The sequence below is a fragment of the Lycorma delicatula genome, chromosome 5, assembly GCF_047948215.1.
Source record: "Lycorma delicatula isolate Av1 chromosome 5, ASM4794821v1, whole genome shotgun sequence".
NCBI lineage: Eukaryota > Metazoa > Arthropoda > Insecta > Hemiptera > Fulgoridae > Lycorma > Lycorma delicatula.
This window is the reverse complement of record NC_134459.1, coordinates 139037354-139064901: the sequence shown is the minus strand read 5'-3', so window position 1 is coordinate 139064901 and position 27548 is coordinate 139037354. Positions and strand designations below refer to the sequence as shown.

The 27548-nt window shown below is 30.6% G+C and overlaps 1 protein-coding gene across 3 annotated transcripts in view; it reads right to left on the bottom strand.

Annotated features, from left to right (window-relative positions):
* LOC142325413 (phosphatidylinositol 4-phosphate 5-kinase type-1 alpha-like) overlaps window positions 1-27548 on the bottom strand; it is a 134500-nt gene that overhangs the window by 15185 nt on the left and 91767 nt on the right. Inside the window, exon 1 of one of the 3 annotated variants that reach the window (XM_075367149.1) lies at window positions 8493-8611. The exons of the other annotated variants lie outside the window; for them this stretch is intronic. The gene's annotated coding sequence lies outside the window, so the exon portion shown is untranslated. Of the gene's footprint in view, window positions 1-8492; window positions 8612-27548 lie in introns of those variants that run through there. 3 annotated transcript variants of the gene reach the window in all.

The following is a 27548-nucleotide window of genomic DNA, read 5'->3' as shown; positions in this document are numbered from 1 at the left end:
TATATTTATGATCTTGTGTTTCGTGCAGATATCCGTGTCCGTGTCGACAAACCGCGTACTATGTATGCATGAGCGATGCGAGCGAGTGTCCGCGGGGCGGCGTGGCCCTTCGGGGGGCGTAGAGGTACACATAAGCATACAGTGACAGGATCGGATAAAAAATGGAATTATCGATATATCGGAGATCCGGGGTTTCCCTGGAAACGGTACGGTAGAGAGAGCGTAAGAGAGAGAAAGATGGAATGAGATGAGCGGACGAGGCGGGGAGAACGGGGAAGGGGCGCAGGCGCGCAGGAAGTGATCAATAGGGCCAGACCGGAGGAGAGACCCGGCGAAGCAAGGCAGATCGCTCCTGAGAGGGAGAAAGAGGGCGGGATATCGCGACGAAGATAGACTGATCGGGTGCGGGTACCGCGGGAGAGAGACGGGGAGTCGGTCGAAAGAGATCTCACCGACTGCTGCTCGCCCGCCCGCCCGCCTTCCCGCTCACCATTGCTGACCCGACGAGCGTCGTGGCAGAGACCGAGACGCGGCGAAAGACCTCCAGTTCTCCTTCGTACTCTTCGACGTCATCCGCCTCCGCCGCTGTCGTCAGAACGGTAAAAAGGAACGATAACGGTCCGGTGATATCTCTCCGATTTTCGGTTCCGGTGTGACTTTCTACGTCCGATCCGGATGCGGTCGTGCGATACGGTCGAATAACCTTTCATCAACCGCGCCCGGGTAACCCCGTGCGTTTTATTCGACCGATTCCTAGGAACACCGTTCCCGGTAGGTATTTTGCACTCATACGCACACCGACAGGTGCTGCTCAACTAATTCTGTGATAAGGTATTTCTTATTTTTATAAGATATTAAAAAATGTATATCTGTGTCATATTGTGCTTGTCTTATTTCTTTTAGGCGCATTGAAAATAATTATTAAAGAAATTAAATATGTACGTTTTGTACGATTTCGATTTTACAGAACGTCTAGTAATAATGTTTAATAATTACATTGAAAATAATTTCTCAATAAATTTATCTACTTTGTTATATGCTTTCTCTGTATATAATATTGTGTTTACGTTTAATGAAGGAAAAAAATCATATTAAATCCATTCTTATCTATTATTTGTTTGAGAATTACTGTAAGGAACGTTGAACCGATTTTAAGGAAATTTATAAGCAATTTATTTTGAAAAGTATGAAATGTGTTAATTTACTGGGACCCCTCTCCCCGTTAATGAAAAGTACGTTTTATCGCGAGGTACACATTAAAAAAAAAACAGTTAAATTAAAAAGGCTTTTTTTGAAAAATGCTTAATTTTAGTAATATGCTCCGGACCATCCTAAGGAAGAAAAATGTATTTATTTTACTTGTAGAATGAATTTTAGAAAAATATTCACGTGAAAAAAAATTATAGAAAATTTAGTTTTAAAAAATGTTGGTTTTTATTTATTGTATTTGCTTATGATTTTTTCGGTATTTTTTAAATTTGGAAGGGGACCTCCACTTTAATCCCCTTTAAACAAATTTTTGTTTGTTTACCATTTTCAAACAATACTGATGAAAAATATTTATTGAATCAATTTTCGTAAAAATAACTCATATCGAACATGTTTACATTCTTTGTATTTTTTAAAATCTATCTATCGGCTTGAAATTAATTTATTAGTAATATTTTGTGAATTAAGCTTTAGTAAGATGAGAACATTTTTTAATTATTTTTAAATGATAATGAAATAAATAAATCGCACTTCAAAAATATATTAATTTTATAATTTGCTCTAAATTTGATCTGTTTTACATATAAGAATAGATCTTTATATTTGTTAATTCTCCTAGAAATATGTAGTTACCAGTACTTGAAAATAGGAAATTAATTTTGAAATGTATTCTTCGAAGAGCCTAAAATAATAATAATAATAATAATAATAATAATATCGTGTAGATACGTTTAAAATTCGATTTCTGATACAAAATACCTCGGAACCTGTTTGAATTTATCCTTAAATATTTTAATCTATTTTTAATAAAATAAAGGTGTAAAAGAATAGGCAAGGTCGATTTATGTCAAGTCAATTCGAATTTATGAAAAGAGGGGTTAAAATATAAGCTGTATAGAAATGATAGGAAAGTTCGGCGATGTAGGTTTTGTAGCTAATTTTTATATTGAACATAATTAACTAATGAAAATGAATAATCAGTTTTTCGATTTCTTGTGCTGATCGTTAAAAACTTAATCGTTTGTTGTTATTGATACAGCGAAAGATTACATTTTCCAAAAAGTTTTTTTGTATGTTTATTAGTTATTTAACATGAAACACATTTAACCCTTCCGTATAAATAAATAAAGCCGCAAAGCTGTCTCCTGATAGTTACAATTTAATCCTTCCCCTGACATAAAATTGAAAGTTATAATAATATATTATTCTCCTTTACTACAATTCTTATTTGTTTTCTTTATATATTTACTTATTAAAAAAAAAAAAAAAAAAAACTAGAACGGTTTGTTAAACCAATAGTGCTTTACAAAAATGTGTAAAACAGCGTAAAAGAATGTTGTAACACTTGAAGGATAGTAAATATTACACGACAGGCAAATTAATGGAAATCTTTCCTTCAAATGACCTTTTAACAGGTAATTATTATCTTTTTCAGCGAAATAACTGTTGGCACGATTGAACAGCTTTGTACGTGTGTCCAGCTTTTTTTTAGCGAATCGAAATGTTTGATTCTGAATTTGTATTATTATACGTAATACTTATATTTATTTCTTGTATTAGGGTCAAATACGTCAGGTCATCTCGGTTTACTACTTACCGTTTTAAAAATGTAACTTCTTTGAATAACTTGATACAATTAAATATCCGGTACAAATTAACGGCTTCCTACTAGCGCTTATTGACAAACGTTTAATAAAATACGCTCAAAATCACATCTGGAGACTCAACATTGATCGACTGTCATACAAAATTACAAATATTTTCAGAATAGAATGCTTTTGTAACGCTTTCAGAACAACTAAAGACATAAAATAAAACAATAAATTGGCAACACAGCCACCCACCCAGGAGCGTACGAATTAAACTGAAATGATCGTATTAATCTTACACCTTCAGACTGGGTGCGGATTTACCGATATATATGAAAATTATCTTACGGTGTAATTTGTAAGGCTCAGAAAAACAAATTAGCGTCGAGTACAATTCACATTAAGTATAGGCCCGTTATTCATTTGTATAATTAATGATTTTGTAATATTTTTTTAAAGAAAGACTAGTTAGCAACAGCACTACTGGACAGTCTACAAAAGAATGTGCTGATAATTTATTCAGAAAAACCTTTCGAAAATCCCGTTTATCACTTACAAGGTTGAAAATTATTACAAACTTATTGAACCTCTAATTAATAAGGGCTCTAATTAATAACCTTTAATTAATTAATAAGTATTGTGTAATACTCCCCCTAACTCATGGTATACGAAAAAGAGACGTTGACACACTTCTATATATAGAGAATTTTAAAATAAAATTTTTTTATTGTTGTCTTACGAATCTTAAAAGGTTGAGAAATTAAAAATCTGGGGTGGGGGGAGATTTTTTGAAAGGTAACATTACTCTGTTAAAAAATTTTTTTTCTTGGGACAGTGTTTTCTATTCGTTTATTAGGTATATAGTTGAATTTAGGTTATTTGGTTATAGTTATAGTCTCTCTCTCTCTCTCACTCTCTCTCTCTTTCACTCCTCTTTTTTCTGAGAATAGTGAAGTTTATTATACATCCACACAAAATGAAGGTGTCACTTGCACTACAGAGGACCGGCATACGGGTACACTACAGACTCTTAGTCTCTGAAGACTACGGGAAATACTTCTCTCCTCAATTTTCCAAATAAGCCTGGTTTTATGCTTATTGTTTCTAGGAAAGGTCATTCGAAAGTTTTGACGAATGATTATTCTGTCATATCGGTTTGCTTAAAACGGTCCTTTTATAGTGCTTGACTTACAAATACGGATGTCGTTAAGTGTAATTCTTAGGTACAATAAATCTAGGTCTGATTTAATTATTTTCATTAAATTTTCACAGATCGATTATATATGAACCGATGGAGTTTCTGATATAGGCTGTGAATACAAAATATTTTTCTGATCTGGATAAATTCGAATTTTTTTTCAAAATTCAAAATTTAATAATTTTATTTGGTAGTTCATATCGAAAAATAAAAACTAAAATAAGATTTCTTTCGGCTCATCTTTATTTTTTTAATAATACTATTATTAGATACGTATCCTAACATAATAGTGTTTGAAGGGTGTGATGTGCCTGGAAAAATAAGACTTTTTTTTTAAATGTTTGAAAATACCAAACCCAACAACAACTTAAAACAACTTAAAACTTTGTTAACATACTGAAAAAAAAAAAATAGTTTGCGAGTATACCTACCGAAGTGGAAGTTTTACGCGATTAATTAAATGATTTATGAGTTTCAAATTATTCAACAGTTGTAAAAATGTAGTGAAATTCCTGCACTATTCTGTTTATTAATTCTTAGAAAATTGTTTGATGGTTTTTATTATGTAATTGTGAATTGTTTAATTAAGACAAGAATAAGAATTAAAATGAGGAAAATTTTTATGACGTGTCACGGATGATCTACGTGATATGCGCCTTCAAAATCAAATAATAGCATTATAATAGATCGATCTTTATTAAATTTACAAGAGATTGTTAAATATTTTTTGAAGGATTTATTTATTACAACTCGTGCTTAGCTCGTTTGAAATATCAAGTTCGATTAAAATTTTAATCTTCCGAACGGAAAGATGATCTCCACAATCGAAGTAGGTGTATTTGAATTGTATCTCTGGTACGAAGATTTTGGTATCATCAGTTTCAAACCATATTATAAGAATTAGAACTAATAATATCCCACCATTAAGAGCACCTGGTACCTTGTTTTTTTTTTAAATTCAATTTTTTTTTGGATTTTTGCTTATTTAAGATGTTATTTCATGCGTATAAAACAATAAAAAATAAGCAAAAATAATATTTTTAGTGACATAATTGATTTTTTTATTAAGAACTAGTCACTGAAAAATTCGAAGTTTAAAGTTTTTTTCAAATTATTCGATTTTTTTAGCACTGTCTAGTTTTTATGAAAGGAAGATTCAGTGTTTATATAGGGAAATTTTGTCAATTTTGTTAAATTTAAAATTTGTTCACGTTCAGAAGCGGATGGGCTGACGATTGCGAGAACTCTGCGGAGACTTGAAGATTATTTTGTTAGAAGATGGTGAAGAAATTTCAGGAAAGGGTCAACTGAGAAAAACTTATTAAGGAAATTCAGAGCTACTATGGTGTTGCTATAAGAACAAATACACATAGTATAAAATACATTAAGCATGCAATATGGGATATTTATTTACATAAAATCGCGAAAGATGAAAACCTTTTACATGGGCTTTGTCCATGGAACTTCATAGCCTATCATCAAAATAATGGGATATCATCGGATAAAAACTCTGATAAGGAAGAAAAAATACCATGAAAATAACAAAAACAGAAAAAGTACTCAACCAGAATATGATGATGATGAGGAAGAAGACCCGGACAGTGCAGAATATGGTGCTGGGATGCACTGACCTGCAGTAAATGATGTTTTTAATCGTTTTCCGAAAATTGAATGTATTTCGAACAAAAGACCCGTTATCTCATAAACCGCTTAAAGAAGGAAAGTAAAATTTTTACAGTATGTTTGTGTATGCAAGACACAGCTACTGAGTTTTTCTTAAGATCTAATAATTTATATTTTCTAAAATATAGCTTCATAAAATAGAAAAATTGAATAAAAATTCTAAGTGAAAAAATTTTTGCAGTAAAAGTATGAAAAAACTAGTACCTAAAAAAAAAAAAAAACAATTGTGCAAAATTTCCCTGCTGAATGTAAATTTTGTCCTGAGATAACGGGTCTTAAAATTAGAAAAACATAATATTACCGAGATACAAGGTGCCAGGTTGCCCTTTAAAAAAGGTATTTTTAAATTCCTCTTAACTATTTCGACATATTAAAATTTTTTTTTTTATTATCGAGGTTGTAATATTTTTAGGTCTTTTCCTCCATAAAAGAGGCTAAATGAAAAGAAAACATTTTTATTTTAAGCATAACTTTTTAAAAATTTTAAATTATAAGTAATTACTTTATTCAGATCATAATAAAATAAATTATACTATTATATAAACAGGAAGATGAATCTGTTGTTCGAAAAACTACTCGATCAATCGCAACCAAATTTTTAGCCATGTTTCTTGGCGTACCTGAGAAGGTTTTTAGATCTTATATAAATCTCCACTACTACATGCATATATACATATATATATGCATGTAGTAGTGGAGATTTGCCGGTTGAAGCACAAACTTTAATGAATTGTGTGATTGAGTCTCTTATTACTGCGTGAGCTGTATGAACTGAGTGATTCGAATGAATAATATTACAAAAATAATAAAATTAAATTTACGTTGAATAAAATAATATTAAATAAATTAAAAAAAATTCTGTTTAACAATAATAGACTTCCCGTTGGGACTGCTTGTGAGTCTGAAGTGGTGAGATATGCGAGCACCTCGTGAGAGGCTAGACTAATCACCATCAACTGGTAACAAACGGGGTGGCGCTGGAGCGGCGCTGTTTTTGAAAGGAGGTGCTCTTATAATATTTCTGCAAACAATCTTCCGATTTTCAAAATTCAAACGGGGCATTTGTTAATAGGTTGAAGGCTAACTTTATACATATAGTAAAATTTTGTCTGTTTGTTATCTCATCACGCGAGAACCAACCGGCCGATTACTTTCAAATCTTCAGGATGCATTATTGTTATCCCAGGGAAGGTTTTAAGCTATTGATCAAGGCCCTAGCTTGAACATATTAAAAATATTCATTAATTCTTCTTCCCCAAGGAGGATGAAGTTGTGAATTAAAGATATTCATTAAAGAAAAAATAGGTTAATCCTTTTACTTCTTTTTTCTATATTTCTGCCATCGTGGCAAAGAAATAAGTAATGAATTTTTCATCATCAAAGGTGTGTGTACTTTAATTACTGTAGTAACTATTGTTTTATCTTTTGTAATTTAGTTTCTTTTTCAGGTACGTATAAAGCCTGAATACTGTAATTATTATTTATCAGTACTATTCTCATAACCATGAGGATAACGTACAGTGTGGTAGTCCAGGGGAGTGGAGGCCTCTGGTTAAATAAGAATGGCGACCGAAGCAAGCTTTGCGGTCGACCAGGGCAAATTGGTAATGGTGAGCGAAGCGAGCTCTGCGACCATGGGGTAGGAGGTATCTTGACTCCGGAAGGCCTCGAGGAGCCACGAGTTGGTTCCGGAATTCGCCTGGGCTGACCTGATCCCCGAGAGTCCAGGTTCTAGCTAGATGGGCCGGCTAGTTTATTATATTACGGCTTGGTGTGGTGGTTCTTCATGGATAACGAAAAGAGGAGCTGTTTCTACATTGCATTGATGGATTAAGGGAAATCTTGGAAAAACCATTACTATAAAGTTCATAATTGTAAATAAAAAAATGCAAGGGATTGTAGTCCATATTAATACATTATCAATATAGTCTAATGAAATAATAACAGTATAAGTAAAATATTTATTAACAAAAATTAACAATTTTGACGTCATTAACTGATAAAATATTTGAATATGTTTAATAGAAGTATTCATGTTAAATGATTATGAAAAAAATAAAATTTATTAGAAGGATTAATAATTTTTTTCTTTTATAAAACAACCTTCTAGATCTTATTTTAAATAAATTGTAAGATTTTTTTTTTGACCAACTTAGATCATTTATTAAAAACAGAAATCAATTTAATAACATCCTTTCTTTTTGTAGAAATATTATTCTGCTTAAGGGTAAAGAAGTTGTATTTTACGGTTTGATACAAGCGAATATTGAATTTGTGATATTTTTTATAGTAATTTACTGTCTTAACAATTCGTTCTAGAACCACATTTATATTATTTCTGTTTTGATAAAAAAACCAAGCTCGTAAGGCTCTCTCTTTTTTCCTGTTTTTAGCCTCCGGTAACTACCGTTTAGATAATTCTTCAAAGGATGAATGAGGATGATATGTGTGAGTGTAGTCTTGTACATTCTCAGTACTACCATTCCTGAGATGTGTGGTTAATTGAAACCCAACCACCAAAGAACACCGGTATCCACGAACTAGTATTCAAATCCGTGTAAAAATAACTGGCTTTACTAGGACTTGAACGCTGGAACTCGTAAGGCTAGTAATAGTTTTAACAACTTTATAACTGAGGTCGCTCAATTCAAATTCTACGGAAATTCAGCATCATTGTCAGCTTTCCTCCCTCTCTCTCTGTCTGTGCTTGTATGTGTGTTACGTAGGTATGTGAGTGTCAATCCTATTTATATATTATAAAGAAACATTTTATATATATATATATATAATTTGTAATAAAAATTGAAACTTACTGCATTTCTGAAGTGAATATTATAAAAAGTTCCTTATTCCAAGTTCAGTAATATTTTTAATGTTTTCATCGTATATCTGAAGTATTCGTTTTGCTCGTAAATTTTAATATGTAGTAATAAGTATTATCTACTAGGTAACTGAATAAAAATATCGCTAAAAAGTAATGCAGACAAGATTGGAAATTACTCGTGCGATATCTTATCAGTGGTTGTTATTATTTATAGGCTAAAGACACGCAATTTATATATATAAAAAAATATTAACGATTTTATAATAATAATAATAATACACTTGAAAATTATTATTTTTATTTTATGTTACATATTATTGAAAAGTAAGTCTTGATAATTTATACAGCTTATTTTTCTATTTTAGCTCAACCAAATGAATTATTAACAAAAAAGTTAAAATAATAAAGAATTTCAAATTAATGGTTAAATGTATAAAAAATTCTTTTTTATTTGAATATTTATATACAAATAAAAATGACATTTTCCTGAGATGAAAGGTGTTTTTGCGATTTTTATGCATGTCAGTATTTTCAGAGTTAATAAGTTCACCTATGTCTGTTTCGGTGTTATTCTAAATAAAGTAAAAAACAGGCCCGTGAACAAATCTTATGACACATTACCCTGTGAGAAAATAAGACCCCTCCCTCAATTATTACTAGTAACCCAATCTAGTAATATTTTTTTTATTGTAATTGAATAGGATTCTATCGATTAGCAGACTGATTAGGATTATTCAGCAAACTGATTAGTTTGATTCTATAACTAAATTAAAGTACATTTTTTGATAATTATGATGAAACGTGAAAATATTTTATTAAAAAATATGAAAACAATTATTAAACGTGTCTTTAATAACTTAAGTTATTTCCAAATAACATATATTTTGCCATTTATGTGGGAAGTTAGTTTTTCAACATTTTTGAAGCTAAAATTATGCAGCTCCTTTGTAAAGGATCACTGGTAATTCCATTGAGGAAAGAGATGTGAGTCATAATTTTCGAAAGAATTTTCTGGAAGAACAATTCATATTATAATACCGTGGAAAATTTAATTATTACACTGCGGGTTGAACTATTCATCATAAACCCAAAAAACAAACATATATGCATAAATACAGATGTTTTAATCCAGATCTCAATAATTTTGGATTCAAGGGACTAGGAACAGCCATTTGGTGAAAGTTTGTTGTTCTGGGGTGCTCGCAAACGATTTGCAATAATAATAGTATAGCAACTGCTCGTATACTCATGTAATCATAAGATATACCCTCTGAGACACCTGAGATCCCTTACCAGTATTCGTTTCAATTCTGTTCACACTCAGCTAAATGTTTTAGTTTTTACGGCTTTTTCTTTTGAATATATAATTTTTAATCTTTTCCGCTTTATATTCTTTGTACACCTTTTACTGATCCTTCTAGCACTAATCAGTCCTTCTCCTTTCTTGATAAATCCTGACCGTTATCTTTCTTGTTCTGAATTTTTCTGATTCTCTTATAATTTTCTCATTTTCTCTTTCAATCCATTAAATCTTTTTCAAACTCCTCGTTATCGGATTTCAAATACCTCCAGTCTTATTTTTCTTTTACTTTGTGTCAGTGCTTCACATCCATACTGTATTCATTCCAAACATAATATTATATATACTACTACAACACACACACACAAATATATATATATATATATATATATACAATTTTTGAGTTGTCCCTCATGGAATCCCCTTGGGGGCTTGCAGTTGATGGTATCATACCGAAGAATAGATCATTTATAGATAGAAGCATTTGCTAAATTTCATTTTTCTATGTTTTTACACACATACACACACTCTTACCCCAAAATCATATACAGTCTTCGTTCTGTCGTGGGTGTAGTCCTAATTACTCGTGGGTCTAGTAATAAACTAGATAGGATAGCGTCCGGCCTTTTCAACTGAGGTTCACATTACAGGCTTTTATTTTAGTGCTAGATTTTAAACTTCACGGAAGGATTAAAATTTAACTTAACTTACCTACCTATACAGGCGGTCATGATAGATATAAAGAAATGAAGGTTCGTCAACACAACACAGTTTATACGTTAGTCGTCAAATATTTATCATTTTCAAAAAAAAAAAGATTTATTAAATATCTCTTTCGTTTCGGTTGTGGTCCAGACATCCTATTCATCTACTCTGATTATGTGACTGTTAAAAAGCAGGTTAATACAGATATTTAGATAAAATAATTTATTTTTTCCGTGTTGCACACAGTATTATAAAAGTAGGAAAGTAAAAATAACGAAATTAGTACTTTTTAAAACAATTTTAAGAAAATAAGGAAGTCGTTAATTTGATGTATACATTGATATTTCAAGTACGTTTGCTACTCTTTCGAGCTGAAAATTGTCGAACGAAATTACGTTTATAGGAAAATAATTTTCATCTATGAAAATATTCGATTACAGCCGGCTGCATTAAAATATCTTTGATACTGAATTATCTATTTTGTTTGTAATATTCATTCTCGTAAAACTTATAAAAACTATTGAAGCAGTAATTTTCGTATTTTATATTTTTTTCAACTTGAAAAAAATTATTAAATTAAGTCGGGAATTACTATATTTTCTAAAATAAAACAAATGATATTTTTTAATAATAATTTTATCCCGGTCAGGCAAGGCATTTTCAGACACGCTACAAATCATTCAGCTCATCCTCTGAAGCAATACCAAACGGTGGTCCCGGAGATAAAAAAAAAATCAGTTATACATTTTTAAATAACAATTAAAAAAAATTTATTAACTTTTTTTGACGACATACTACTATAATATTATCTTTGTTGCTGAATATGAAACTTAATAAACTGCATAAGTAACAAATCTACCTTTAAATAGTCTTATATTTTCTTTCCATCACTTTAAAGTTACTATAGCAATTTTATTTCACTACTATCATTTTTATATTAGAAGAAATAGCTATGAAGCTGTTATAAGGATAAGGAAGGTGGAGAATGGTCAGCATTTTAAGTTTGGGGATTTTTGCTAAGTTGGACTTCATAATTTCCTCGTTTGATCGAAAAACTCAACTGAAAGTACCGAAAGAATTTATAATATATGTTCGTATGTATATTGATCTACATTTTAATATATATTTTCGAACAGCTTGAACATTAAAAACTTAAAATTTGGCTTAGATGTTTCTATATATGGGTCATTGATTCCATTAAATTTTTAACTTATTGTGATAAGGAGCTGGAGTATTTACCGCCATTTTAAAGTTTCCACTTTTATGGAGGCACTGTAAAACTTGAAATTCGGTACACGGCTAATATTATATGAATTACTTACGGTATTGGAATTTTAAGTCGATCGGACTTAGGGGAGTGGGGATATAATTAGCTTAACTTTTTAGAGTTTTTGTTTTTTTTAATATATATTTCCAAAACGAATTAAAAACTCATGAAACTTTAAGTATTCTTCTTCATAAGTTGTAATTTAAATTTTGACCCCGATCCAACGCGGAAGTAAGGGCCGTACTTTTAAAATAATTATTTAAAGAAGTTCTCTTAATATTTCTAATCCGACTTAATTATTAAGTAACATATTAGGCCAACTATTACGGTATACGAGATCTTAATTTTATTAAGTTTTAGGATTCTACAGACAAGTAATAAGTAGTAAGGACAAGTAATTATTGATTTTTTTCTAATATCATTAAGAATTATTTTATATTAAAGTGCGAAATTTAAATTGTTTCCTTATAAGGGGATCACACATCAAGATATTAATTTTAAGGATTTGAAGCGCCATCAAGTGAAAGGTATAAGACGGACCCCAGATTTAAAAAAAAATTAATATGTTTAAAATTAATATTATTAACGTAAATTATATACGTCTATCGGTCAAGGAAGTCAAACGGGAACCCAAATGTTTTTGGCTTAAATTTGTTTCATTTTGATAGTGGGTCCACAAACATTAAAAACAAAAAAATTAAACTTTTCAAGGTCATAGCTCACGATTACCTCTAAAGAATAGTTGCGTTCTTTGTATTTTGACGTAAAAAACATAATTCAATTTCATTTTTTCATCCTGAAATATCAATATTTTTATTTTTTCAAAAGGTTTTTGAGCATGTTTTAAAGTCAAGATCGAAACAAAGGTTACACACGAGGTAAACAGTGCTACATTCAGAATCACTCTAACATCTAGTGAAATACCAGAATTTTTCGAGATAACTATAAAAATCGATTTCTGAAGTCGTTTTCTAAAAATCGATTTTAAAAATAGTTCTCCATTTTTTATTTCATAACCGATTTGATCGATTTCAAGTAAAACTAATAATATTTAAAAATCTTTTATCTTATTTCAAATACTAAGATTAAGTGCGAAGCCGAGAAAATTATGCGACCTCATTCCCAATGTACGTATAGTTAATCACTAATGTTTTCTATTTAAACACTAATCTTGTCCTCGTCAAATGTTTTATTTTCAAACAACCGTTTCCTAGTAATAGCCATTTTTCACTTCATATAATAGCTATTTCAATGAGAAAAATAAATTACCTAATAAAAAATTTACAAAATTTTACTTGCAACCTTTGTGATAAGTTATAAAATAATTACGTTTCAACAAAACTTCGTTTAGAAAAATCTCATAAAGTTAAAAAAAGAAACAAATTAAATTAGAATAACTGTAAACTATCTGCTTTTTGCGGGAGGTTTATTAACAATAGTAGGAGGATAGTGTCTAAAAACTGTTCTTTCTGATAGCACATTACTTAGTAAAAAATATTTAAAACAAGTTTTAATTCAATAGGGTAAACAGTAAAAAGAAAATCTGATGTGGACCCCATATGACTTCCTTGTACGCATATTAAATTACATATACACATTATTTTAAAATTAAAAGAACCTAAAATTTTATTTTACTAATAATTTCTGAATTTTTTCATATTTCTTTTTTTATTGAATTTTTTTTCTTTTCGAATAGCCATTTAGGCATGCTTAATCAACTTTTTAGCCCGTGCTTCTTTCATTTTTCTAGAGTGGTGTTCTTTGTCTACTTGAGTCCATTTTCTTCCTCTTCTACAAGTGAGTTTTTTCCTCTCCTGAAACTCTTAATTTCTGTATTTTTTTCTGAATGTTGCTCTGTCTTTTAAAATGTCTGAGTCTACTGAATCGTTTACTACGTCATTGTCTATTTCTTTAAGCCAGGTTATCTTGTTCTTGTGAGTGTTTAGTAGGATGAAGATCTATTTTGTTTGTCTGTATATGTGTCCATAGAATTCTTCATTCTGTATGTGTCCATAGAATCGCAGTCTTATTTTCCTGATAGCATCTGTTATTTTTTCTATTTTGGAATATAGCTCTTGGTTTGATCTTTGTTTATAATCTAGTCCTGTGTTGCTTTTTGGGCCTAATATTTTCCGTAAGATTCTTCTCTCTATTTTCTCTACGTCCTGTACTATATGTAGTTTCAGCGTTTCTGCAGAATACAGTATTTCTGGTCTAACTACCGTTTGGTAGTGTCTTAGTTTGGTGTTCCAGGAAAGGAATTTCTTGTTGTAGGTATTCTTCGTGATATTGTATGTTTTTTCTGTTTTGAGTGATCTGTTTTCTAGAGATATTTTTTCACTATTGTTTTGTGTTATCCATTCTCCTAGGTATTTAACACTGTCAGTTGGCTATTTCATTTCTGTTATTGAATTATTATTTATCGTAATCATATTTTTACAATCAGAGGTTAATAATTATTAATAAATCAATATATTTAAATTAAAAAAAAAGTTAAAAAAGGAAATTAAGTCTGATTTGAACCAATGTGCCTTCCCCTTGTAAGTTCCAAATATTTCATTAATTAAAATTTCATTTGGCTATAACTCTGGAAACAATGAAAATAAGTACCACTTATGATATATCGTTGCAACATTCTCAATGAGGACTTATTACTGCAGTTAAGAAAAGTCCAAAATCCAAATAATTGGATTTTGGGCCTTTTTTGGTCAAGTCGATTGCAAAGAGAAAGGGAGGTGTACAATTAGATGTACAACAGTCCTAAATCCAAAATTTCAACATTCTATGGTTAATCGTTTTTGAGTTATGCGAGATACATACGTACAGACCACGTCGATACTAGTCAAAATGGATTAAGGGAGATGGTCAAATCCAATATTTCCGTTGAAATCTGAAAACCGAAATTTTTCGCGATCACAATACTTCCTTTACTTCGTACAAGGATGTAAAAAGTGAAAAACGTTTATCAAACTAAATTTTTTTTAAATTGGGTTGAACTACCTCCACAATCACTGATGCATAACAAATTCGCTTGAACTTTTCAGGGTTATTAATTCAATAACATTTTCGATGATATTTATATTTTTGAAATAAACTAAAAGACACATGTGATTAAAATTCCCATACAGTCGGGGATATTCAGATAGTGGGTGGGGTGCATTGTACGTTTGTAGCGAACAGCAGTTAATGATTCGTTTAGAGTATCCCTTAATCGACTAGTTGTTATAATTACGTACTGTTCGCTGGTAGTCTAATTAATTATTAGTCTAATTAATTGTAAGGAATCGTTCTTTTTTCTTGTCGATTAATAATTAATGACGCCGCTGTTATTTATTATCATAATTGAAGTGAAGTGGAGTTGATCTGTGCCCTCGAATCGTCGGTATACTATATCGATTAAGCATTTTAACTTTTCTCGCAATAACCTCAGTAAACCTGAACATATTTAAATAATTATTTTTCGGTAATTCTTTCACTCGAGTGTGAAAGAAAGGTATTTTTCACGATAAAACTTTATCAGATTCGGTTACCTTAAAAAAAAAGTATTTATTTTATAATAACGTAATTATGTTAGCCTGTTTATATAACGCATTATTTTACACCAGAAAGGGGTGCGTTAATTTTTTAGCTTATCCTACATCCTATTTTTTCTTATGATTATTAGATTTGTGCAGTATCCGAGGTGTAAGTGACATCGGTCAGAATCGCTTTCTATGAGTTGTGAAGTTTACCATATTTAAATTGGCATGGCGTGCTGATGTGTTACAGTATATTGAACCTAGTAAGAACCAATAAAAAAAAAATTACAATGAAATTGTAAACCATACGGTAAGAGTCTCTCTCGTAAATATCATTTCTTCCGCTCAAAAAACAAAAATGTCTGTAATATAAATAAAACTATTTTTAACAAAATGATACTGATATCAAAAAAGGTAAAACATTACATTTCTATTATCAAAATCTGTTATTAATTTAGAATAATCTTTTAAAAAAAATACATGTTAAATAAAATAAATCTAATAGATAACAGATGTACAATAATAGATACTCGTAATAAACTATGTTTAAGAGTTCCATATAATAAGAAAAAAATAGACAAATTTGTCACAAAATTCATACCGGTTGATTTCATTTATTAAACAACGAATAATCATAATTGTCTTATTTCTGTAAAGTGATATGTGTTACATATAAATGAAATCGAGCTGGTAAGAATTTTGTAATAAATTTTTCTATTTTTTGCTTATTATATAGAACGCTTAAAACATTGTTTATTGTTTATTACTGTATATTTATTTTTTTAATTTTAAATTATTAACAGCTTTTGATAATAGAAATGTGTAGTGTCTTACCTTTTTTGATATCAGTATAATTTTGTTAAGAACAGTTTTATTTATATAACAGAAATTCTTGTTTTTTGAGTGGAAGAAATGATATATATGAGACTCTTACCGTACGGTTTACAATTTCATTGTAATTTTGTTGGACATCACTGCGTTTTGTTAGATTATTCTTTTATTTTTTTATGAATTACTGATGTTATCTTATGGTTTTGTTATTAAAATTTGTTACCTTTCTGAACAAACAAATATACATTTTTTTGAATTTCTCAGCCAATTTTTTTTGTTGAAAGTCGTATCATTCACTTCATACTATATTTTTCCTTTTTTTAATAAAACTAGTAAATGATCTTCACGAATCGATGTTTCGTGATGTAATATTGCACTTATTACTTTGTAAGTGTAACCCTCGATTTTTATTGTATTAGTGGACAAATTTTTTATGTTGTTATTAAATGAACTTTTGTTTATTTATCGATCAATTAGTTCAAAAACTCCAATTGCAGAATAAGAATTTTACCAAACGAATTTATTTTTGTAATATGTAACTAATTTTTCTTGCCACATTTGCAAAACTTTCCTACTGTTCGTATTTTTTGTGTTTTATTAACAGCTATAATCTCTTGTAAACTAATACTTTTATTTTTTTTAATGATTTGATGGGAATTAAAAAAATTGTTTCATCTTTAGTACTTTCTTTTAACAGATCAATTAGCCTGTTACCGGTCTTATCTAAATTGTTTGAGAAGCTACTACTGCACAGGCTTAGGCCAGTGTTGGAGAGTAAGGGGATAATTTCGGATCATCAGTTTGGGTTCCTGTGTGGCCATTTCACAATCGAACAATCCCATAGAGTCATCAGCGGGTGTCTGGAGGAGCAGAAATTCTGCTCCTCCAGAACGGCGGTGTTCTTAGACATCCAACAAGCCTTTGATAAGGTAATGATAAGGTAATGATTTGATAAGGTAATACCTGGCTTACTCTACAAGTTAAAGCTTCAACTTTCTCAACACTACTCCCTAGTATTGTGGAATTACCTTGAGGGGCGTTTTGCTCAGGTGAAATGTAATGACGAGTTTTCAAGGTTCTTTGAGATTGGATCGGGTGTCCCTCAGGGTTCTGTGCTAGGCCCTGTGTTTTATTCCATATTCGCTGCGGACATTCCGGTTCTGGATGATTGCATCGTCGTCGCCACGTTCGTTGATGACACTGCTATCCTGGCCGTTAACGAAAACCCTGGCCTAGCCTCGCAGACCCTACAAATGGTGCTGGATGTGTGTGCGTGTGGCAGAAAAAGTGGAGGATTAAGGTTAATTAGGGTAAGTCGAGGCACGTCACATTTGCCATGCGGAGAGGTGATTGTCCCGGTGTGTACTTCGATGGTGTTTTGATCCCGCAAACGGAGACTGTGCGGTATCTGGGACTTCACCTGGATCGGCGTTTGACCTGGAAGTGTCGCGTGAGGACGAAGAGGAAACAGCTAAACGCAAGGTACAGGGAACTTCATTGGCTGCTACAGAGGAACTCAGGCCTCACGTTATCCAACAAGATCTTAATTTACAAGACTATCCTCTGTCCAATCTGGACGTACGGTGTAGAATTGCGGGGAACGGCTAGTACTAATAATGTGGAAATTATACAACGATTTTAGAACAAAGTAGCGAGGGTAATTGCCGAAGCTCCGTGGTTCACGCGGAATGATGAGATTCAGGATTATCTGGAGCTTCCATCGGTTCATGAGATTGCACAACAGCGCAATATCAAATTCCTGCAGAGGCTTTGTAATTAATCTACTCGATAACAGTAGAGACGTCCGACGGTTGAAACGAGCCCATGTACTCGACTTAGGGTCTGCGTAACGGTTTGGAATCTAACACCGTGAAGTTCAGTGGTGTCGTATTTCTTCTTACTCCTCTTTCTTTTTCTTTTTTTATTTGTTATTAATGTTTGTGTTTACGCCGTTGCGTAAAGTTGTTTTATACCAATGAATTCAAGGTTATGGTCGAGTCATATAGTTTACAGGCTTGGTAATTTTATTTTGCATTTTTGTAAGGCTTATCTACGTGTATTTTTAAAATAGGTTGTTTGGGTTTATTTTCGATATCATTTCTCTCAGTCTCCAGTTTGACTTGATGATTGCATCATCGTATTGGTGTCAACGTATTTCATATCTCGCATTATTTATTGCTGTTTAGTCTTAATATTATATTATTCTTAAGTGTTTTTTATTCTCAACCAATTTCAATATTGTCATAGTTCCTAGAAGTCTATTTCTCTTTTTCTGCCATGATCCCTTTCTTCAACTTGCGTATTCAGAATTTATTTTATCTGTCTTACGTAATTCTTTAGTGGTCTGCTTGCTTGTAAATTATTTTTGTTTTGTCTTCGTTCCCGAATTCCACACGTTTTCTCTAATCGTTCTCATACTAACGCTTAGACACTACTCTTGTTGTCAACACACACACACACACACACACACACACTCTTCCGTCCATTGCTTTGTTCGCTTCCCCTACTTCTCACCACGCCAGCTTTGTTCATTCTAGTCCTGACTTTCACGTTGTGCGGATCCTGGTCCTCAAAGCTGGAGGACAGGCTTCGGTGTTCTCTCTCTCTCGTATAATGTTAATATTTTCGTCGTCTTCATACTCCTATAAACATTGCGGTATTTATCCGTCGAAATATTCTCTAGTTCTACTCGCCAGTGTTTCGTGATTTCACCGATCTCTATGTTTTGTTTTGCCTCGTTTCTTTGTTAAGTTAATCTTCCAATTTAGTATATTACGTCTCTGTTAAATGTGTGCCTATCACTACATACTACAAATTCTATCGACGCCGAATCTTCTCGAGCTGCTGATTACATTTTCATCGATGCAGAATCTCTCCAAACTCGTTGCTACATTTTTGAGACGCCACGTCCTGCTCAACCTCTATACCACGTCTCACCCCTGCATTCCTGATACACCACTGCGGATTACGCCCAGGATTACTGTATGTATTCATTTACCTTCATTCACGAGTTCGTCTCTTGCTAATATTTGTGTGCTGCAGGCAAGTTCAACTTTTCATTATTTATTACATTAAACAGTTATTTTATCAGTAAAATTTGTGAAACATTCAGTTAATCGTACATGATGCATTTCAATTTCAAGTTTGGTTTAAAAAACCATTTATTCACTTAAGTGCAGTCACGAAAGTTGGCTTAGATAAGGTACAACATATAAGGTGCAACATATTTTACGTGCTTATTTATTACAATTTGTTTTTATTGTAATCAACTCTATCATTTAATCTAATTTAACTTGTTAATCGCCGAGATTAATTCTTATCTACTCATGAACTGTATTCATATTACTTCTCTTAAATTAACTTAAAGCAAATTACTCCTGATGTGCAGTTATGTTTTAGGACTTCTTTGTAATCTAATATTTTCAAGAAACCTTACTACTAAAATGAACTCTATTTATATGTTTATTTGTTTCAATTTGATTATTGTAATTAACTCTTTTTGTACTAGAATATTATTGTGGCCTTTTTTCTACATTAAACTAGAATTATATGTTTGAATTATTTAATGCTAAGTTTTTTGTTTATAAATTAGGAAAGGCTAGTGACAATAATAAGAATTGTTGTAAAATATTTTTCTAAGTTAAGGACATTTGCCCATTGCTAATTTTCAATATTACAGCATATGTCAGTAATGCAATAGTTTTCCAGTCATACTATGTTTATTGATGTTATGTTTTTCTAAGTATATAATTTTGTAAATAAGGTGTTTTATGTTGTCTTGTTTTCAGGCTTTGTTATATTGTAGATTTCAAAATGTGTATTTGAAAAATGTTTATTCATGTATTTTCTCATGTAATATTATTGTTCATATGTTGATTCAGCTGATATTTATTAAGTATCATTAAGTTATGTTAATTTCATAATTTATTTTTATTTTTTAAGGTTATGATTTAACTTAAGTTCATTTGCTTTCTTTCCAATTAAAGTCCAATTTCTTTTGGCAAATACGAGCTGTGTGTTCTTTTATTTTTGTTAACTTTACCCAACAGTTTGTTTTGTGGACTATATGGTGCTGAAATTAATGGCTTGTGATTTATAACTGAGCTTGAAATTTCATATTTGACTTTAAGTTAGCTTGCAACTGTTTATTGTGTATTATTTATTTTGGGGGTTCCTTAAGGACCTTCTTATCACGTGATTTTTTTTCAGGAAACTTACTTATGGCTCCGCAGGAGAGCCGATTGTAATTATAATTGTTATTGAGCAAAAAAAAGAAAATCTTTAGTTCTTTCATTTACATAAGAGCATTACTATAAAAACAAGCTGTAGTATGTTTTCTTTAAAATTTTTTTATTTAAGTACTATTTCGAAATTGTTGTACGCTACCTAGTACTATCAAGTACTGCTACCTAGCGGCGCGATTCGTAAACCCACCTTTTTCAGGAAACGTGACATATTTGAGTCCCGTGGTTCCATAAAATGGAAGAAAAAACGTTTTCTAACAAAATTCGAGGTATTTTTTATTACAGATCTAATTAACAGAAATATGTTTTCATGCTTATTTTTTAATTTTTTCCCATTTTCATTTCGCTTTTAAGTTAGAACGTATATAGAACTGTAATCATAAGTTCGTTGATAAGTTCATATGTTCGTGCCTTCCAGTTCTGCGAACTCTTACCGGCGAAGTTCTAACGAACTTCTTATTTCTCTGGTGGGCCTAATCCTGCCATGAGATGCTTATTTTACTCGAAAATTTCCGTATTCAGGAATGATATATCTTGCGACAGGTCTTAACTAATAATATTATTATTTTACGTCATCTAACAAGTGTAATTTATTTCATTATTATAGCCCGCTAATTTTATTTTGTGTAATTCTTCTATTTTTATAAGTTGAAAATAAGCTACGTTTACTGAATAAATAATATTGTTGCAAGCAAACGATAACTGATCATTTAAATCTCTGCACACCAGTATACTAAGCACGATGAAAGGCAGGTGATATCAGACTTTTAGTGAAATTTTCTCTCTGTTCATCACAAGTGCTAACGGTATATTGAACATGATTACTTTAAGAGAATGCTACTTATACCTTAAATAATTTACACTTGTAACAATCAACTGCGATAGAGTGGTAAAAAAAGTTTTAATTTAACTTACATGTATATTTCTTTTGTGAAAAACAATAAATTATATACATTCTCTCTACTCAGGAAAGATTATGAAATAAAGTAAAATTATAAAACGTTCTCTGAGATTGTGTGTGTGGGTGTATGTGTATGCGCGCACGTGTTTGATAATTTTGATTTTTATATATATATATTTCCAACCAGTTTTCCAGCTGCTACCGGGTCTGGATGTAAGCGTATAAGCAAATACAGTTACTGCTACCGCTTTTCCAGGCCTAAAGTAGTTGCACATGTAGTGCAGTGTAAATGTAAATGTGCCTGTAAACATGTAATCTAGACTAGACTCAGATCGACCTCTCCTGAGACGTGTGGTTAATTCAAAGACCACAGTCTAGCAACTGTCTTTAAAGGACTCTAACCTTAGAACTCTCAACTTTGAAAATTAGCTGATTTTTGGATGACAAGTTTAACCACAAAACTGACCTGGCGGGTGAATTTTGTCATTTATTTTCCTTTAAATATCGAAACCAGTTTTATGTACTTACGAAATCTGGTGTAGCTAATCTTTTTATCAGCAATAATTTTATTAAAGAAAATAAAACAGATAAGAGTAGGAGAAATATAAAAGTTTTCATAATATCTCGAAAAGAAGTTGGACTTACGAAAGTTTTACTTTTACTAATGCGTGTAATTAAATAATACTACCGAATTAATACCACTAAACCTTTATTGAATTATTCATCTATCCCCAAAAAATAATCTTAATTTATAATCTTAATAATAATTATAATCTTAATTTATAATTTATAATCTTAATAATTAATTTATAATCTTAATAATAATCTTAATTTTACTAACTTTTATTTTAACTTACATACATAATTTTTTATATTTTTTATAAATGAACTGATATTAGGATATAAATTTTCATCCGTTATTAAAAGAATTTGAAAAATACACCCTATCCTTAAATGTAACAAGTTTTTATACATTTTTCTAATGTGCTATATTATTATTTCTAACGGGCCGACAAATATTTTCTAATAAATTTATAAAAGAATTATTTATACGTATATCGGTATTTATTTTTCCGAAAATAAGCATTACGAGATAAGGAGTAGGTTTTAGCCTTTGTCATAAAGGTACAGGTTAATTTTTTAAAAATATTTACAGTACCAAGACAGAATAAATTGTCGAAGATTTAGAAAACAAGAAAGTCTGAAAACCGATTCGAAAACATTACTTAAAATCCAAATTAAATGGTCATTTAGAATGATAGACTGTTATAAATATTGAGGAATTAGTATTAAAAAAGATAATTAACGAAAAAATAACGAAGAAATGATTGATTAAGATATAATGAGTTTTTACAAAACTAGTATTTCTACCGGTGTTCAAAAAAAAAAAACTATTGTTCTAAAGGTAAGAATTACAGTTTTAGCTATTTAAATTGAAAGAAAGTTAGCTTATAAAAGCCTGCAGATAATATTATAACTTGTCCACCACTACCTAATGCACGCCCCCTCTTAGGGTCTAGTAGGATAAATATTTATCTCTAGTGAGATGTGCATTACACAATTTAAGGGTAGCGATAACCGTTTAATATTCTAAAGAATGTAAAAAAAGAAGAATTTTAATAAATTTAAAAATTAATAGGTTGTTAGATATTGGCCGCCAATTATTTATTCTGTTTATTAAGAAGATTAAAAAAAATTCGTTTCTAATAATTAACCGTTTGTTCAGTTTCCAGGCGATATTGGGCTATGGCCAGATTCTTGGTCTTCTATACTTATAATGAGTTAAACGTTCTTTTATATTAGTTTCAATATTTCTTTTAGCATACCTTTTGTTATCTAAGTAGGAGTTATTATTTTAAAAACTCAATTTATAAATGTCCACTCTTTTAAAGAGGTTTTTAATTTTATCAAGGACAAAGGACGATCGTACTAGTTTAAAAAAACCTGTTTCTTCAGTCGATCTATAATATTATTAAAATGATTTTTCTTAATGTAGGAAAATAAATAAATAAGAAAGTAAGGATGATATTAATTTTCCAATGTGAATGGGGAGGACGGTTTAATTTTTAAATAAATTAATGTAACTGCCGGGTAAGTTCAGTGACATCACTGCCAGTTCTTTAATGTTTAAAGCAACACTCATTTTCCAGATGTGTATACTTTGTTTCTTTTGCTTTGAAATGAATGATACACCCATAGAAGAGATAGAAAATTTTAAGTTTCTATTTTATATCTCAATATTACAGGAGTCGCACAATCTGACCGGGTAACCATTATTTGTGAACATTCTCGTAGAGTATGTCCACGTACAAGTTACGCTTGCGTGATATGTCATCGGAGATTAGCTTATGTTCACGAACGAATCAACCAACTCTTACTCCGAATATATTTTACATTTATTTAGTCAATAAAGATTTTTTACATAAAATGAAAAAATACATTTTCTTAACGTAACTGCAATTAGATTTAAAATTAAAAACCAAATAATTAGATTTTGAACTTTTTCTTAACTGCAGTCATAAGCCCTCATTGAGAGATTTTTAACGATATATCATAAGTAGTACTTATTTCCATTGGTTCCAGAGTTATAGCCAAATAAAATTTGAATTAATGAGATGTTTGGATCTTACAAGGGGAAGTCACATCGGTTCGAATCCGACTTCATTTACTTTTTTACCTTTTTTTTTTAATTTAAATATATTGATCTATTAATAATTATTAATCTCTGATTGTAAAAAAGTTTTACAATAAATAGCAAAAAAAAAAGTTATTACTGAAATAAAATTTTATGTACTTTTAATTTTTCAAATAATGTGTATATGTAATTTAATATGCGTACAAGGATGTCATGTGGTGTCCACATAAGATTTTTATATATAGATTATCTACACCTATAGAATTGAGTAAAAAAATATTTTTATTTCAATATAAAAGTTACATTTTATTAGAAAATTATCTTTGATTAGTTAGCTGTATGTATAATAGGATGTTTCATTACATTTATTAAATTAATTACGAAAACATATTGGTCAAAACACAAATGATTTAAGGATTACGTTAACTGTATTCTTCCTTTGATGTGCGATTTGTATTAAAAAAAAAAAAAACTGAAAATTATTATTTTTATTATTAATGAATTATTAAAAACATGCTACCACTGAATGAAAGAGGTAACTGGAAAAGATTAGTAAGTTTTTTCCATATTATCATAAAAATGACTCATTTAATGCAAGTAATTTGCATTTCATAGAATAAAAGCGTTTCTGGCCGACAAACAAATAAGTTATCAATAAAATAAAATGGGTGTGTGTCACACACACACACACACACACACACACAAACGCGCGCGCGCGCATATACATTTTATGATTAGGGTATAAAGAGAAGTATACCATACCAAAGTAAACAAAAAATATTTATGTTACCCATTTAAAATTATCTATTATTACCAGCCACAAATACTACATTCACCGTAACCTTTCATATGAACATACAACACAAAACGACTCCTATGGGAATTAGGAGTGTCCATACAGTTAATTATTGTTATTATCAAAGATAAGACAACATCTTTGAATGGGCAAGCATGTGTGCGCGCGCACGATATCTCATGTTTATGTATTTGATAATGAACTGTAGCACGAGAGGTATATTGTTTTTCAATGAAGAGTTTAATAAAAAAAAATTAATTGTACTAACAATAAAAAAAGTTTATTGTTAACATAATAAAATAAAAATGTTATTTTTATCCTTTCATCAAAGTTTGTGGTCGAACGGGATAAGGGAACTTGTTAGGGGATGAAGTTGCTGTATTATATCTAATCGCTATTTTTTTCTAATAGTAAATTATCAATGTTTGATCGATGAAATAATCCACGCAAACGAACATATATAATTTACTGAAAGATAAACGTTTATATTTACTACATTTTACATCTAATATTTTTTTTTATTTTCTCCATATTCACTTACGATTATTCACTGTTAGTATAAAATTTCTATCTTAAGTGTCATAAAAATAGATTAGAAGTGATCTAGCATTATACAAAAAATAAATAAAAAAAAGATCATTCACTTTTTACAAAATCAGTGAGAGAATTTATTCTATGACAGGATAAGCCTTTTTTGTTTAGCCATTTTATTAGCGAGTACGGGTAAGTCAAGTTCAACAAAATGTAGCTAATAGTCGATCCTTCAATCCTAACTTTCACACTGTACATTGCAAGGACTCTCAGTGTAGTACAATAAACATAGTAAGTAGATATAGTTTCATAAAAAAAAAAAAATTATGATCGATACCAATTTTACCATTAATACATTAATAGTTTGATGATAGGTATAAAAAAAAAAAATCATTGGGATCTACGTGTAAAGCAACAAATGTATACCACTTTTCGTTGCGAAATACGATGTTTTGATTGTAGCATTACACTATTCTCTCTAAGGCAGCGTTTCTCAACGTAGGTGGTTGCGAAATTAGCTGATAAATTTACACTTAAACAATAATGAATTCAATTTATGAGAAAAAAAATCATTTATAATAAATATTCTACTTTATCAATGGATTCAGTACTAGTCTCTTCGAGAAAGCATTTTTATCTTCCGGCAAATATTCCGCAAACTGAATTTTTAGTTCACACAAATGCGTATTCAGGCTACCCAAACTGTGGTGAGTAATAATGTCTTCATCGAAATTTTTCTCAATATAATCGGAAGTGAGTGGGAACATATAACAATTTTTGCTTTGAAGGCGAATAATCTAGATATCAAGCTTCTTAATAAAAGCATGAACTTTTTCTGTCTTTAATAAATGTTTTTATCATGTCCTTATCCTTAACTAAGTAAACCAACAACAACATAAACTCATTATTCTGTAAAAACATTGAGAATGGCGTTTGTTTATCCTGGAAAAATATTATTATTGCATCTCGCAATTCAATAACCGAGTTAACACTTTCCCACGCCATAACTTGTGACTTATATAAGGAAAACAAGAGATTTTTTTCTTTTTTCCCATTTCATCGAATAGTTTAGGAAACAGCCTATTCTGTAATATTCGAGTTTTAATAAGATTAACCATCTTTACAGCTTTAAAAAGAATTTGTTTAAGATTTGACGGCATATTTTTTTGTGGCAAGAGCCACAAAAGAGCCATAAATATTCTACTTTATCAATGGATTCAGTACTAGTCTCTTCGAGAAAGCATTTTTATCTTCCGGCAAATATTCCGCAAACTGAATTTTTAGTTCACACAAATGCGTATTCAGGCTACCCAAACTGTGGTGAGTAATAATGTCTTCATCGAAATTTTTCTCAATATAATCGGAAGTGAGTGGGAACATATAACAATTTTTGCTTTGAAGGCGAATAATCTAGATATCAAGCTTCTTAATAAAAGCATGAACTTTTTCTGTCTTTAATAAATGTTTTTATCATGTCCTTATCCTTAACTAAGTAAACCAACAACAACATAAACTCATTATTCTGTAAAAACATTGAGAATGGCGTTTGTTTATCCTGGAAAAATATTATTATTGCATCTCGCAATTCAATAACCGAGTTAACACTTTCCCACGCCATAACTTGTGACTTATATAAGGAAAACAAGAGATTTTTTTCTTTTTTCCCATTTCATCGAATAGTTTAGGAAACAGCCTATTCTGTAATATTCGAGTTTTAATAAGATTAACCATCTTTACAGCTTTAAAAAGAATTTGTTTAAGATTTGACGGCATATTTTTTTGTGGCAAGAGCATGTCTTTGAATGAAGCAGTGCGTCCACTCCACCCTTGGTATAAGACGATTTTTTAATATTTTCTCAGAAATGCACTGTTCTTTCCTGTTATCGTCTTTGTTTCATCATACTACACTACAGACTGCAATAAATTTTGGTCAATTTATCTTATAGTTTTTAGTAGCATCATGAAAAACATCAAAAGACATTGTCCTGTCGCATGATCAGTTGATTTGCAAAACAACGTATTTTCTTTGATTGACCTGTCCCTATCATATTCATATCTCAAAAAACATAAGAAGTGAGAAATGTTTGCCATATCTGTTGATTCATCAGATGAATACGAAAAAATTCGCTTGACTCACTCGCTGAATTATCTGATCACAAACATTAGCAGCAACGTCATCGATATCCCTTGATACTGTGTCGTTAGAAAGCCCCTTTTTTTTTCTTTTCTTTTTTGCTTCTTCCACGCCTATTAAAACACTGAACACATTAATTGCAGCAGACAATATGAGGTTTTCTGCGAATGGATGGGGTTTGGA